This window comes from Crocuta crocuta, unplaced genomic scaffold, assembly GCF_008692635.1.
Source record: "Crocuta crocuta isolate KB4526 unplaced genomic scaffold, BGI_CrCroc_1.0 scaffold199, whole genome shotgun sequence".
In the NCBI taxonomy this organism is placed as follows: Eukaryota; Metazoa; Chordata; class Mammalia; order Carnivora; family Hyaenidae; genus Crocuta; species Crocuta crocuta.
The window spans coordinates 2,273,233-2,283,780 of record NW_027533339.1 but is presented as its reverse complement, the minus strand read 5'-3'; positions in this window follow the sequence as shown (position 1 = coordinate 2,283,780).

Here is a 10,548-nt window from a genome sequence, read left to right as displayed (position 1 = left end):
ATATTGTAAAGCAGTATCTATCAGGCAAGTAGTAAACTTTTCTGATATTCATTGTTAAAACCTTCCTCAGCACTTGGGCATGAGATCTGTCCATGCTCTTCTGTTCTCCTGTCTGTCAGAATCTTTATCTCACCCTTTATATTTCTCAAGCGGGAATGTTAAGATGTCCCTCAAACTGTAATTCAAGTATTCAACCCCCTAGTAGCTATTTAACCTCCTAACAGTTACCTTAGGGTCAGTCTCTGTTGCTCTGTTGCTATGGTATTAGTACATTGTACCCCAAATTCCTGAAAAATCAGTGGGGGAAGCTCATAGTGCAGCTTTTTCCCAGGAGATCTTTTTCAAATATCATTCAGCTTCTTATTTTCTCAATATGGGTGAGGTATTTAAAAGTTACCTAAGTTTTATTTTATTTTATTTTTATTTTTAAGTGTTTGTTTTTGAAAAAGAGAGAGCACAAGCAGGGAAGCAGCAGAGAGAGAGCAAGACACATAATCCGAAGCAGGATCCAAGCTCTGAGCTGTCAACACAGAACCTGATACGCGGTTTGAATCCATGAATGGTGAGATCACAACCTGAACCAAAGTCAGAAGCTTAACTGATTGAGCCACCCAGGTGCCCTAAGTTACTTAAATTTTAGGTCATCCAAATTTGTCTAAAGATTGCATCCATTTGAAATGTGTGCAGCCAAACATTTATTCTAAGTCTTTCTTAGATGCATAAAGAAATCCTGAAAGAAATATGAATTCTCCAATGATTAGTGTTGACTCTTGAGAAAATTTAGTAAGCCAGTTCAAATCTGGCTGTCAAATGGATTGTATTATAACTATGTTCAAATATACATATCTTGATATTTACCCTTCTCAGGTGAAATTGTTTAATAATCATAAAATGTCAGAATTTCTATAAGGACTTGGAGAACGTGGAAATGAGTGAGTGGATCAGAAATGAAGCTCTTGGAAGTATTGAATTGAGACATCTGGTTGCAATACTGAATATAATACACCATTATATCATGTTTTAAAGTATGACTGTATGAGAGTTAATCATGTAATTACTATAAAGGAATTACAAATTTGTAGTCATAAAAGGTTTCTATTCTAAGGTATGTTATTTTCTCATGGCACCAGGCAATCACAGGGAGTAATAATTTATTACATTATTGAATGTAATAAATGAGAAACAGAACTCCTTTTGAGGAAAAAACCTGCCTTCCTAGTTCAGAAGCCACCAAAATATACAAAATTCTATTTATAATCTTCTGCATACTTAACCTGGAATGGATTTTAAAGCTACTATGTAAATATATATATTATGTATACATATATAACATATATATTAATGCTTTATTTTTAAAGCTTATTAATTATTTAGTAATCTCTACAGCCAATGTGGCGCTTGAACTCATGACTCCAAGATTAAGATTCATGATCTCCACTGACAAGCCAGCCCCTAAAAAGCTTTCTTTTCTTTTTTATTTTTGTTTGTTTGTTTGTTTTAGTGAGCTCCATGTCCAATGAAGGACTTGAACAATACTTTAAATCATGACAAATGTTTATCACAATTTAATTATATATTATTAAAATATTTGTTATCTTTCATCAAACACATATAATGACAGTGATAATACAAATGTTATTTACATAAAGTATTTTAAAATACATTTTTAAAGATTTTATTTTTAAGTAATCTTTACACTCAACATGGTGCTCCAATGCATAACCCTGAGATCAAGAGTCACATGGTCTACTGACTGAACCAGCCAGGTGTCCCTGAAAATACAGTTTTGAAATGATTGAACATACATCAAGTGTTTACAATACAAAAATATAGGAAGTGCATTTGTCTGAAAAATACATAATATGCTTTTCAGTTAAAATCAAAGTACTTAAAGTTTACAAATTAAGGTTCTCATTTTGTAAAAAAAAAATTATTTGAAATAATTCCCAATCATTATTGTAAAATATTATTTGAAGCATGAAACTAATGCAATATTTCAATGAAGAATAAGCATTGGCATACCCACCATAGATGTGAAGAATGTCTTATCTATATATTAAGTAGACTATTCTTTTTTTCTTAAGCCTGTTTTTGTTTTGTTTTGCTTTGAGGATATAAGTACTTAAGCATTTTTACTTAGGCTCTTACTTGCAATGCAAAATAGTATATGAGTGCTAGTAGCTAATAAAAAAACAAACTTAGAACATAATAAGATGAAGAATATAGATTTTATATAATTCTGTAGCAACTCTCATACTTTATCAGAAAAAATGTGCAGCATGAATTCTGACAATAAAATATGAGAAGGAACACAAGGCAGAATTAAAAAAGAACAGCATAAGTATGAGGGAGTATGAAATAGTTGAAGGTAAAAAGAAATTTATTTAGAATAAAAGAGGTAGGGCTTTCATTTCTTTGTAGAAATTATAAGAATTGTTTTTGCTTCCCCTGAGGAAGAACAAGAGTCTTTGCTTTAAAAGGTATGATACCCCATTACACAGGCTTGTGCATCTGTGGCATGGCGGAAAGGGTCCAGGCTCTTTTCCCAATGGAGCCTTAGTGTCTCCTTTACTGATCAAGTTTATAGGAAGACTGAAATGTAAAGATATGGCTTTGGTTCTATACGGAAATGATGAGATAAGATTTTTGGGAATACTTCTTTTAACAGGACCAGCATATAATTATTGACTTCTGTAATGATATTCAAAACTCTTGAAGTGATGAAGAGCTTTTGAAATAGTGTGGTTTCTGATCTCTGAAGAAAACCTCAGAACTATATATATATTATTGGCTGTATATTTAAACTGAGTAGTCATAATTAGATTAGGCATAACAATGATAAATTTATATACATTTAGTGATTTATGAAAATCTGATTGGGGTCTATTTGTTGTTGATTAATCTTTATAAAATAATATATGAAAAAATTCACTATGTAGAGAAATATATAAAATATATTATTTTCATGTTAATTTAGTTTTTAATTTGGATAAAGAGTACTTTTAGTACAATATTATTTTAGTACAATATTATTTTTTGAGACAAAACACAATTTCATTCAAGGACAGTTTTATATGAAGCCAATATCAGGATTTTTTGAGGCATTTAATACTGAGACATAAAACATGTTACAAGAACAACTCATTATAACCATACAGTTCAATGGGCTTTCTGCTCTATAATAGTGAATTNCGAGATCATGACCTAAGCGAAAGTCGGATGCTCAACCGACTAAGCCACCCAGGCGCCCCTATAATAGTGAATTATTGAGAACTGGAAAACAATTAATGGAAAAAAATCATTTCTAAAATGGAATTCAGCTTCTGGCTCTAGTTTATTGCATTTTATTCATTCTAGTGGCTAAAATAAGACTTAGTCAATATAAATCTTAACTGCTGCCCTATCTACATAAACTAATAAATTAGTTTAATGATTCTAACTATAGTTTAAAATTAAATACCCAGTGTATAAAACTTTTGTAGGGTGGTTTTGGTCTATGCAATACAAGTGCCTTTGGCTTTATTTCTCCTCCAGTTATCTTTTGAATCAGGTAGCAATATTTTTGTCATATTAACAAAAATTAGTAGCATTCAAGTGTGAGAAGCAGTGATTTTTTGTTCAACATTTATTCATGTCAGTTCTTCATGTTAGTAAATTAGAATATTATGTATAAAAGCGGCATAGCAGAAACAAGTAAGAGATATGGGAACAAAATTCTTAAACAATAGGGGCTTACCTAAAGACACACCAACAAGTAAGGAGGTACAAATGTTTAAGTTTGGTTAATTTTGTGATTTGGTTAATTCTGTGATTCAGGAAAACTCCTTCTTGTCCTTCTGCCTTCCTCAGTCTGTGGGCTTCAAGTTTATTTCCCTCAAGGTCATAAGATGACTGACCTGTGAGTCTCTGATTTTCTAGTGCCTGATACTTCCTTTAGAACCTCCGGGCAGACTTTCTCAAGCCAAAGACCACATTTGGAAAGCAGCATTACAAGATTAAGTATCTCACATTTTCATAATATGTAATGGGAGATGGATCTATCAGGATACATGGTTGTGTGTGGAAGGCTAGTTTTCTGTTCAATGAGAAATCAGCACACTTGATAGAAGAAGCATATCATATCGCTATGGTTTCCAGAGTGTAGAAAATCCACCTTGGTGTGTGTAAGTCTACAAAAACCTCAAAGAGGGGATAAAACTTGTGATACACAGGATGATTAAGATTGTTTATTTAAAACAAGGGGTTGATAAGTGAATAGAGGTAACAAAAAACAGGATTTTCAATTTGTATTAAGTGACTAACATCTATTTCTGGGAATATCATTAAAAATTTTTTTTTTATTTATTTTGACAGAGAGAGGCAGAGAGCACAAGCAGGGAAGGGTGAGAAAGAGGAAAGATAGAATCCCAAGTAGGCCCTGTGCTGTCAGTGCAGAGCCCGACATGGGGGCTCAATCTTGTGAACCAGATCATGTCCTAAGCTGTGAAGATCGGACACTTCACTGCCTAAGCCACATCGGCACCACTATTTCTGAAAATATTCTTATGGCATGATAAATGTGAAAACAAATAATATGGATGTGTTTCTAAACTAGGGAATGCTGTTGTGTTGTGCCAAGGCTGGTGGTTTGCCTTAAGCAGAGAAAAAAAGGCCCAAATAAAGTAGAAGCAGTCCTCGAAATATTTGATTATGAAATGCTTCCGTTTATAGTGTAGGAAGTATTTTTTATTGTTAGCAATATATCTTTAACTTCTTCAAAGGAGAAAATTAAAATGATTATGATTTCAATCTTCAACACCTGAGGCTGAGTTCTGTATAATAATAATTGTATAATAATAATAATAATAAACTTCTGAAAATTGATAGGGAAAAGTACGAGCCAACAAAAAAATAGACAAAGTCATGAGCAGGAATTTCACAAATGGATGCCTCATATCTATATAAAAAAAAATGCTAGCAATAAGATAAATACATATCAAAACATAATGAGAAGTGTCTTTTATAATGAGATTGACAAAAATAAAAAATGTGTCTTCAGTACTAATTGTTAGTGAAGGTGTGTAACAATGGGAATGGTTTACGCATTGCTGATGGAATTTAGATTGGAACAATCAGTGTAGGAAGAAATGTGGTATTTTCTCATTGGGCTAAAGGTGTGTGTAATTCATAACATGCAATTTCCTTTCCTGGGAATATATCTTAAAGAAATGTTATAAATGTGCAGGGGGAGGCATTTTCATAACATCCCTAGTAATGTTATTTGCACGAGAAATAAACCAATAAACCAACAATCCTAGAAACAGTCTACAGGTTTTGAATTACACTTTTCAATTACAATTTTTCTTTCATAATTAATAAGTGCCTTATGAAGATATTCTTTGAAATCGTGTAAATATTCTCTTCTTTCCTGAGGCACCTGGCTGGTTCAGTTGGTGGAGTAAGTGACTCTTGATCTCAGGTCTCACATTGGTCATAAAGCTTATTAATAAATAAAATAAAATTGAGAAATGAATTTAAAAAAAAACTTCTGTTCTTTCTCAAACTTCCATCCACTACTTGCAGTCTCTACTGATGATATTTAAACTCCATTATTTCCTCTGTATTTATTACTTGGCATTCTACTAAGGAAGAATCTATCTATCTATCTATCTATCATCTATCTATCATCTATCTATCTATCTATCTATCATTTATTTACATATATTTAGATAATATATTTCTGTTTTATTCAAATCCATTTTACGTAAATGTATTACTATAAATCAATGTGTTTTAAAATAAATTTATATCACGAATGAAAAGGAAGCATTGTTAATACTTGTTAAAATGAAGAAAATATTTATTATAAAGCATTTACTTACAAACCATTCAATATTGCATCGTATGTTGGCAGATTACATTAAGCCTTATCAACTACATATGCCTTATTTCAAACTGATAGTATGTAACCAAGTTCTGAGGAAGAAGGAAAGACACAGGTCCACAGAGGTGACTGTGGCCTAGTGCCTCACACAGGAGATTGCAGATCAGGGTCAATGTCAGTGAATAGACAACTAGAGAGAGGTATATGAGACACACTTAGTATGGCACCTAGAGAGCAACATGATAGGACTTCTAAATTTTGCCTACTACTAACTCAAAGATGAAATGTTTCAAAAGAACTTTGTGATACATTATAAAATCTGCTCAGTTACTAAATCCTACTGGAGAAGATACATTTTATAAGATTCTCCTATCATGGAAGCCACTGCTGGCCTCTGTTGTGCTTCCCCCTTCCTTTTCTCCACCTCGTCCTCTTCCTCTTCTTCTTCCTCTTTCTGTTCTGTAAGTTCTATTATTAAAATAGTAATTTTAGTAGATGTCTCAAATAAATTGCTTAGTGCTTGAAACACTCCGCTATGTGGTTTATATATATTATTTCACTAATGCTTACAATAGGTCTTTGAGAAACCTATTATTTCATCATTTTACAAATGAGGACATTGAAATTTAAAAAACATTTAAGTAACTTTATTGAAAGCTGATTACAATGTTAACCTTTTATTAATTTATCCCATTAATACTAACTACATGTCAGTGTTCTCAGACATCTGTCTTCTCTCAAGTCAAAGCTGATATATTCTGCCTAGCTTTTTTAAGACATTTTATCCACTAGGCTTGCCTCTTCTCTTCAGCTTTATCTCTGACATCTCCCTATATTTTTTTTTTCTAATTTCAGTCTCCTTAATCTTTCCTAAGCATGATAAGCTTAGTTCTCTCTCCAAACTTTCCATCACCATGTACTCTCTTATCTAGAGTGCTCTTCATTTTCTCATCCGCCTATCCAAATCATATCTTGCCTTGAAATCAAGCTTTTTACCACTTCTTCTGTGGAATCCTATTTTTCCTTTCAGAAAGTTCCTTCTTCTGAAAACTTAAGTTACTTATTATTAGTAGGAAGTAGAAGACAGACAAAAAGCTTACAATTATGGGTATCAGTTGTGTTCGTTTGTGATTATAATTAAGATATCTGGCTCCAGAATCAGGTTCCTGAGGAAGAAACAAACTTTTTTCTCTACGTTTATTCCTTACTGGCAGTGTGAAATTGAGCAAAAACTTAACTTCTCTGTGTCACTTTTGCATCAACAAAATGGCCTATTCTATCTAATAGTAGTGCAGAACTCATAGAATTTAGTGTTTTAAAAGACTTATTATATGTAAAATAACTGGCATTGTATTAACTACTTTGCATGCACAAATTAAATCTCACAGTAATTCTCACTTTAGAGTTGTGACTGCGATTGACTTTTACTTCTTAATATGCATATAAAAATTGGATTACCTTTATACTTCTACTGTGGCCTATGCAATCCCAGCATTCAACTATCAGTTCATTTAAATTTTATTTTTAACAGCTCCCAAAGGGTTTCTTTCATAAAGAAGCATGATTAATCTGAGTGTGAAATATTTTCACATACACACTGACTTTGTGTTACTGTGGGCTACTTTCCTCTACTGTCATGATTATCTTAACTATTTAAATATTTATCTAACATAATAACAATAATTATAAAATGTAAGTCAGCAGTTGTTAGGGCACATGTTTTTGTTAGCAACAAATTCAATTAGGGGCATTTCTAGCTAAACCAATAAAAAAGCAGGTAACTACGGAAAGGTCAATTCTGAATTATTGTTACCCATAATCATTTCCCAAGCCATTAAGTCCATAAAATCCAATTGAAACTGAAAGCCATAAAAGTAAATTATAGAAAAGCTGCTTCAGTAGGTAGTGAGAGTTCCATACATGTGAGCAAGACATTTGTCTACAAAAATTACTTAGACTGTATTATCCACAATAGGACTGCTCTAGTGAACTTTATGTGATCATTACCATTTACAGACCCCATCTCTCAAGACATTTTAATTAATCAACCCCAAACAATCCAATGAAGGAGGTGAAGTGCTAACTGAAGCAGTTTTAAAATATACTCATAAAATGAAATAACAGGCCTCTTGAATTAGAGAAAAAAAGGAGGGGGGAAAAAAGCATAGTTAAATACAGACTATGCTTGGGGTGCCTGGGTGGCTCAGTCAGTTGTGTTCCACATCTGCTCTGGTCATGATCCTGCGATTCAGGAGTTTGAGCCCAGCATTGGTCTCTGTGCTTACAGTTCAGAGCCTGGGGCCTGCTTCAGATTGTGTGTGTCTCTTGGATTCTGTGTCTTCCTCTCTCTCTGCCCCTCCCCAGCTCTCTCTCTCTCTCTCTCTCTCTCAGAAATAAAAAACATTAAAAATTTAAAAAATAAGGAACTATGCCATTACTCACATTAGATGCCTTTTGTTAAAATAGAGACTCATGCAAAAACTATTAGAAAAGAAGTCCATATCATATAATTTTTAATGAATTAAAATATATATTTTTTCCAGAGGTACCTGGCTGGTTCAGTTGGTAGAACATTAGAGCATGCCACTCTTGATCTCTGGGTTGTGAGTTCACACCCCACATTTGGTATNCTGGTGATATGTATAATATATGATTATATATGTGCTTTATATATATGTTTATATATGTCTCCAAATGAAAATATTTCTCTTCTTTGTTTCATTCTTCACTAATTTATTCCATTTCTCATTTCTCATCTGTAAAGTAAATTTCTTTTGTCATTTAAGACTTGTTGAGGCTGTTCTCCCTTTTTTGAAGTGAAATATAGTGAAATAGTATGAATGAAAACAAAATTTAATGTTGTAATTTAGTGTACTGTTTCTAGAATAAATAATATTTTCTTATTATGTTCCCAAGTCTTTATTTATTTTTTAAATAGTTTATTGTCAAGTTGGTTTCCATATAACACCCAGTGCTCATCCCCACAAGTCCTCCATGCCCATCACCCCCCTTCCCCTTTCCCCATCCCCATCAGCCCTCAGTTTGTCCTCTACATTCAAGAGTCTCTCATGGTTTGCCTCCCTCCCTCTCCCTCACTATTTTTCTCCTTCTTCTCCCCCATGGTCCTCCGTTAAGTTCCTCCTAATTCTCCTATACATGCATAAGAAAGGTCTGAATACATCAGTAATTCTCCTAGTCAAAATTCACATAGAATAATTTATGGCCATTGGATTTGGTATATACAATTAGCAATTTGCATAATAAAATGTGAAAAAAAAATAAATGCAGAATTTCTTCTTGGAAGTCAATGGAAAAGTGGAAAGAGCATGGATTATTGCAAACTTAACACCTGAATTGGAATTGTAGCTTTGGAAAATTACTTACTTTCTCTGATCTTAGTTTTCTCATCTATGAAGTGTTTTTGTAATGGTGAAGTTATTGACTCATTAAGAAAATATAGCTAGCCACTAGGGCACCTGGGTGGCTTGGTCAGTTGAGTGTCTGATTCTTGATTTTGGCTTGGGTATGATCTCACAATTAGTGAGACTGAGCTCCAGCTTCAGGCTCTGCGCTGACAGTGTGGAACCTGCAGCTTCAGGCTCTGTGCTGACAGTGTGGAACCTGCTTGGAATTCTCTCTGCCTCGCTCTCTGCCCCTCCCCCACTCATGCTCTCTCTCTCTCTCTCTCTCTCTCTCTCTCTCTCTCTCTCTTTCTGTCTCACTCTCTCTCTCTCTCAAAATAAATAAATAAATAAACATTTAAAAAATCAACCTAAGGAAGTTGATTGTCAAAATGAGCTTAAAAAAATACAGCAACTATAAAATATATGCATCTAACAACAGAAATATATACATGAATTAAAATATATAAGTAAAGGGGTGCCTGGGTGGCTTAGTCGGTTAAGGGTCCGACTTTCGCTTAGGTCATGATCTCACGGTTCGTGGGTTCGAGCCCCGCGTCGGCTCTGTGCTGACTGCCAGCTCAGAGCCTGGAGCCTGTTTCAGTCTGTGACTCCCTCTCTCTCTGACCCTCCCCTGCTCACGCTGTCTCTCTCTCTCTCTCCTAGAAATAAATAAAAAACATTAAAAATTTAAAAAAATAAAATAAAATATATAAGTAAAATACATAAAGTAAAAATGACAACATAGAAGGGAAAATAAACCATTAAGTATTAATAAAGACGCCAATACCACAATTTTAATAACTATGACTAATAAAACAAGTAGGAAGAAAATTGACAAGGATACAAAAGACTCAAATAACAATCCAACTGGGCTAGCAATTATTTATAGAAAGTACATTTAATAATGGCAGGAGAGAGACTGATGATATATCCTGTGTATAGAGTGAATTACTTAAATAGCAAAAATCAGTCTCCCAGTATTGGGTGGTTTCCCATGTGTAAGAAGGATTTTTCAAAATAAAATGGAAACAAATTAGATTTTAAATAACAATTGGTAGTTTTTAATTACCAAAAGTGCTAAAGTATAGAATCTACTGATGTGTTTTTTTAAATATAATTTATTGTCAAATTGGTTTCCATACATCACCCAGTGTTCATCCCATCAAGTGCCCTCCTCATATTGATGTGCTTTTAAATGCATACTTACCTAGAAAATTTAATCATTGTTGTTTTCTTTAAGAAATTTATATTCTATTATACATACTGTTCAAAAATCACTTC